Source organism: Aethalodelphis obliquidens, unplaced genomic scaffold, assembly GCF_003676395.1.
Source record: "Aethalodelphis obliquidens isolate GAN/ISIS:26980383/991018 unplaced genomic scaffold, ASM367639v1 scaffold137, whole genome shotgun sequence".
In the NCBI taxonomy this organism is placed as follows: Eukaryota; Metazoa; Chordata; class Mammalia; order Artiodactyla; family Delphinidae; genus Aethalodelphis; species Aethalodelphis obliquidens.
In genome coordinates, this window is record NW_020838081.1 from 164,010 (window position 1) to 170,142 (window position 6,133).

The 6,133-nt window shown below is 44.7% G+C and overlaps 1 pseudogene across 1 annotated transcript; it reads left to right on the forward strand.

The window, feature by feature from the left end:
- Window positions 1-216: 216 nt before the first annotated feature.
- On the forward strand, window positions 217-807 carry LOC113616414 (peptidyl-prolyl cis-trans isomerase A pseudogene; annotated as a pseudogene). Its single transcript, XR_003431292.1, has one exon. The product of XR_003431292.1 is annotated as a peptidyl-prolyl cis-trans isomerase A pseudogene (transcript).
- The last annotated feature ends 5,326 nt before the right edge of the window (window positions 808-6,133 follow it).

Below are 6,133 nucleotides of genomic sequence, written 5' to 3' on the forward strand. Positions count from 1 at the left end.
CCATGTTCCCTTCATTGGCAGGCGGAGTCTTAACCACTGTGCCACCAGGGAGGTCCCGAGAAATTGTTCTTATTTATTAGATATGCACACTGAAGTTTTCAGAGGTAAAATGTCATAACGTATGGGATTTATTTTTAAATATTTCAATTTTAAAAAGTGAGAGAGAGAGACGCCTTGCAGACACTGCTGCCCCTGAGCCTCCTGCGCCGCCCAGTCATGGTCAACCCCACCGTGTTCTTCAACATCGCTATGGATGGCAAGCCCTTGGGCCGCATCTCCTTGGAGCTGTTTGCAGACAAATTTCCAAAGACAGAAGAGAACTTCCATGCTCTGAGCACTGAGGAGAAAGGATTTGGTTATAAAGGTTCCCGTTTTCACAGAATAATTCCGGGATTTATGTGCCAGGGTGGTGACTTCAGATGCCATAATGGCACTGGTGGCAAGTCCATCTATGGGGAGAAATTTGATGATGAGAATTTCCTCCTGAAGCATACGAGTCCTGGCATCTTGTCCATGGCAAATGCTGGCCCCAACACAAATGGTTCCCAGTTTTTCATCTGCACTGCCAAGACTGAGTGGTTGGATGGCAAGCATGTGGTCTTTGGCAAGGTAAAGGAGCACATGAATATTGTGGAAGCCATGGAGTGCTCTGGGTCCAGAAATTGCAAGACCAGCAAGAAGATCACCATTGCTGACTGTGGACAAATCTAATAAATTTGACTTGTGTTTTATCTTAACCACCAGACCATTCCTTCTGTAGCTCAGGAGAGCACCCCTTCAACCTCATCTGCTCAAAATATCCTATAATCTTTGTGCTCTTGAAAAGGAGCAGGACCCTATGGTCCTTGCCGCCCCCCCTCCATGTCCTCAGCCTGCCTTTTGTCTGTGAAAAACTTTAGCCAAAGAATAAGTTTCATCAGAGAAGTGAGAAAATGCAGAAACAAAGGAAAACCGTCAAAGGAGACCAAATAATAATAGTTTAGTCATTAAGCAATGTCAAGGACGTTTAGTTCCTCCTTAAGGGCTATAGATCATGTTCTGAGCAGTATCCTGTGAGCTGCCTTATAGATACTGAGACCCCCACCAGGTGGAAGACCCCCACCAGGCTGTAGCCATGACATAAGCTGCCACAATTCTTACTGGCCTCAAAGAAATGGAAACAAACCGATCCTGGAACTGAAGATTAACTGTACTGTAGTGGAATAACTGAGGACATGGAAAGGAGACGTGACCCATGAGCCCACCCCCAGCAAACTGGGGGCTGGCGAATAAGCCAGAACTGCAAACAGTCCTGATTGCTTTGAGCCCCCCTCACCCCCCGGCAAACCGGGAGCCTGCAAAGAAGCATTGAGTGCTTTGGGCACTGATCCATGAGATGTCCTCAGTATAATCAGAATGGTGGGAACACAAGGAAATGTCCTTGTGCTACTTCAGTATAATCAGAATAATGGTGGGAACTTTGTGCTGCTTTTGCGCTCAAGGACGAAGCACGGCAGGTGCTCAAGAAAGCCAATTATTGCTTGTATAATCAATAAAAACATAGTTGCTGCTTTGGCATTTCTGAAATGTTAAGAAAACAAGTCTTAAAGTGTAAACCTAGATAATGCTTTAATAAAAGCTACCACAGCAGGACAGACGGCGCTGTTTTGCCTGAGCGAGCGGCAGCCCTCTACTGCTGTGCTTCGGCACAATTCATCTCGTGTGACGAGCTTACTTTCGGCCCTGTCATAAGATAAACTACAACACTGTACCTAAAACAATCGAGATGATGCTGGTCAGACCACTGACGACCAGTTTCAAGATGACTGTCAGAGCTGACTGTATTGTTTCTGCAGGTAGCCCCCTCTCTCTGTCTATAAAAGCTCTTGTCCCCTGATTGTCAGGGGGGCAGTCGGCCTTTGGACAGGTGTGCACCCCCCGCCCCCCCCCCACCCCCAGTTGCCAGACTCCGAAATAAAGCAAACTTTCCTTTCCTACCAACACTTGTCTCTTGAGAATTGGCTTTCAAGCGGCGAGCAGCCGGACCTGGGCTCGGTAACACTCTCACTGCAGTTCTTTCAGTTCCATATTTTCCTTATCCCCCTCCAAGTTTAACTGGATTGCAAAGTTTAGTTTATGATTATGAAATTAAAACTAAACAACAAAAAGAAAATGAAAAGTAAAAGGAGAGAGAGAAGGAAAAAAGGGATAGATGAATCAAGTGTGGTAAATGGTAATAGCTGTTAAAACTGGAATGATGGTTTTCTGCCGGTTTCTTATACTTATTCTCTATACCTTTGAGTAAGTGGAATTTTTAAGTTTAAAAAGTTTTTTTTTAATGTGAAAAAAAAGGCATGTCTGATTCTGTCAACTCCCTACCTAGAATCCCTCCACGGTTTCCCACTGTTCTTCAGATAAAGACAAAAGTGCTTACTGGGTTTTACAAGGCCCTAGGAGCTGACCCCTTCCTTCCTCTCCAGGGTCATCTCATACCACAAGCCTTGCCTTCTAGAAACTAAGAATTCAGTTGGAGAACCGAGAAAGACATTTGGCATCACAAAATCGATTTAATTTTGCACGACTACCTATAGGAATTGGTTATAGTCTCTGTGGCCCTAAGCCATTCATTCTAGCAGCTGCCGTTGAATGTATGGTGGTGCCTGTTAATAGTGTCCAGTGGTTAGGCCATTCCAACATGGCCAAGTGAGAGATGTATCAAAGCCCACAATTCTATGTATGCAATTTGAAAAATTAAAATTATTTTTTTTAGAGAAACTGTACAAAGGGATGTCTTGAAGATCCCTCTTTGAAAAGGGTTTTGGGTCCATTCCACAGCCATCTGCCACTGCCCTAATCTAGGCCATGGTTGTCTTGCTCCTGGCCTAGGGCAGCAACCTCCCAGCTGGTCTTTCAACTTCCAGTTTCCTCCCCTGTGATCCATGTTCCATATGACAACCAGAATGAATTTCTACAGTGCAAAAGTAATCATGTCCCTGCTCTGCTTAAGTAGCTGCCTGTTGCTCCCTAGAGAAATCCTGAACCTCTTAACAGGCTTGGAAAGCCCTTCAAGGCTTCATTCTCTCTCTCCAATCTCATATTTCCCCATTTCCCCCTCCTCTTCCCTACCCTCCAACTCAGAGGCTCTAGACATACCGAACTTCTTCCAGTTCCTCAAAGAAGCTCTCTTCCCTCACCTCTGAGCCTTTGAATGTGCTTTTCAATCTGCCTGGATGGTTCTTCCCGCCACTTCGCCTCATCCTTCGGTGGAGTCACTCCTGACTCATCCTTCAGATGTCAGCTTAAATGGTGCTTTTTCTACTTGTCTTTGTTGTGTTTTCAGAGTATCCTCTATTTAGCACTTACTATGCTGGATTGTCATTTCTCACTTAATTACTATAAACTTCACTAAGGCAGAGTCAGTCTTGCTTCAACTGTATCCTCAGCATCTGGTGCAAAGCCTGGGGAATAATAACAACTTGATAAGTGTCTGTCAAATGAACGAAATCTCTATGAAAATAGCCTGCTAGATAGCTTACCTGATTCCACCTTCTTCTCCTTTAATTCTTGTTAGACTTATCTTTCTAAAACACCACTGTCATCACGCTAAAAGCATTTAATTGCTCCTCGTTTCTTACAGATCAAGTACAAAAGTTTTCAAGTGCCTGCATAGTTTTTTCCTATGCTGTCTGTCCAAATTGATACTATGAGGAAGATTTTTTTTTTCTCCAGAAATGATAAGTTTGTTTGTTTTTGCAAGAAAAGAATTAAAACTCCCAGGGCTCCCCACCAGCTTTCATTTACAGGGACTGCAAGGGGCAAGGTGGACATAGAGTCCTGGATCCTCCAGCTGTCCTAGAGCAGCCCAGAGTAGCTAAAGTGGGGAGAGAGGAAGTCCTAGTGGCCACTTTTTCCTGGGGGAAAAGTGCATAATGCAGTGAAGGAGAAGATGAAAAGCAGGAGTTGCTACTATAATGATTGGATGTGTTACCGAGTCCAAGCTCGCTCTGCTCGCCGCACGACAGGTCAATGAATCGGAGACGAGGTGATGAGGCAAGGAATACGACTTTATTCGGAAAGCCGGCCGACTGAGAAGATGACAGACTAGTGTCTCTGAAAAACCATCTTATCTGGGTCTGGATGCCAGTTTCTTTTATAGAATCAGAGAGGGAGAGGCAGTGAGGAAGTAAAGGAAAAGGTCCATCAGTCTTGCAAAACATCTCCTGGAATCACCAGCCTTGATGAGGGGATGTGTTAGTTTCTTTTTTTCTTGCAGCCACTCACAGGTGGGCAGGGTTCCCAGAGGCAGGCCATTATGTATGATTACAATAACAAAAGCAACGAAAAGCAAAGGTTAGAGACTTCCCTGGCAGTGGTTAAGAATCCACCTGCCAATACAGGGCACACAGGTTTGAGCCCTGGTCCGGGAAGATCCCACATGTCGTGGAGCAACTAAGCCCGTGCACCACACCTACTGAGCCTGCGCTCTAGAGCCCGCGAGCCACAACTACTGAGCCCGTGTGCCACAACTACTGAAGCCCGCGTGCCTAGAGCCCGTGCTCCACAACAAGAGAAGCCACCGCAATGAGAAGCCCGCACACGGCAGCGAAGAGTAGCCCCCGCTCTCCGCAACTAGGGAAAGCCCGTGCCCAGCAACAAAGACGCAACACAGCCAAAATTAAATAAATTTTAAAAACAAAACAAAACAAAGGTTAAAGTCAAAGAAACAGATCCAACATGGAGTCTGATTTAGCTCTTCCCTGTTACAGATGCATAGCTAAAATCTAGTTTCCATGGCTACAGCCTCTTGACACCCACCAGGCTGACTAGACCCCAGATCATGGATGCATAAACCTCTCGTCTTCAGGATTGTGCTTGTCAGCGGTAACACTGAAGCATCAGGAAGATGCCTTCTACCTCACTTCCACTGGGGAATGTAGTTTTTAGCTTTTTAGCCCCTGTAGTTTTTAGCTTTTTAGCCCAGCATACACATGAGAAGGAGGTTGAAATGCATGCCAGGTGCCAATTGACCATACCAACCAAATAGATGGGGGAGGAATAGATGGCAGAAGTAGTAGCTTACAGTGGCAGCAGCAGCAGGAAAGTGCTAATGACTTTGAACCTTCTTTGTACTTATGAAAGAAACTGCTCACGTCTATGACAGTAGGCTGATTGTCACAAGATGATGTATACTTCCATCATGGAAGCTCTTGAGCCTCAGTGTACTAACTCATAAAATGACATGGTTAGACCAGACTTCTATTACTTTAGAAATAGTCAAACTCAATAAGTACATTGAAGTAAGAGCAGCATATTCATTTAGAGAAGAGCAGGAATATTTCGATCTAAAGCAAAACACATTTTCATGCTTTCAAGAATATATATAATAGCATCTGTAATTGGACTAGTGATGCGTTGCCCAGGAAACCAATTTTAGCAAACAGATAAAAATTTTTGTCATCAGCATACTGATTTAGTGCTTATATTTAGCATATCAAGTGTTTACATATTGTATGTAAATTGTTGCCTCTAAAGGGGTTGAATACAGCCTCTCCACTCAATAGTCTTGTCTACACAATTAATTTATTTAACAGATTTTCATTATAGAAAATACAACAGGGCTTCCCTGGTGGCGCAGTGCTTGAGAGTCCGCCTGCCGATGCAGGGGACACGGGTTCGTGCCTCTGTCCGGGAGGATCCCACGTACCGCGGAGCGGCTGGGCCCGTGAGCCATGGCCGCTGAGCCTGCGCATCCGGAGCCTGTGCTCCGCAACGGGAGAGGCCACAACAGTGAGAGGCCCGCGTACCGCAAAAAAAAAAAAAAAGAAAGAAAGAAAATACAACGATATGCTTCAGCTCAACTACAAAGTCAATGTTACTGGTATATTCATTAAGGAAGTTTAATTGTAATTATTAGCTGTGGTAGCAGCTACAATGATCATTTGAGAAAATATTATTACATCACTGTACCCGACAACCTGCCTCCTTGTATTGCCTCTGAATTTTCTAGTGAGTAATAACTTACATGAATAAATCTATGTCCCACCTCTTAAGCAGGCAATGTGGCATTATGGAAGGATGTGACTGGCTTCAGGGACCTCCCTTTTCCCTACTACCCACCAAGTCTCTGACCCTGAGCAGTTATGTTTAAATGTAA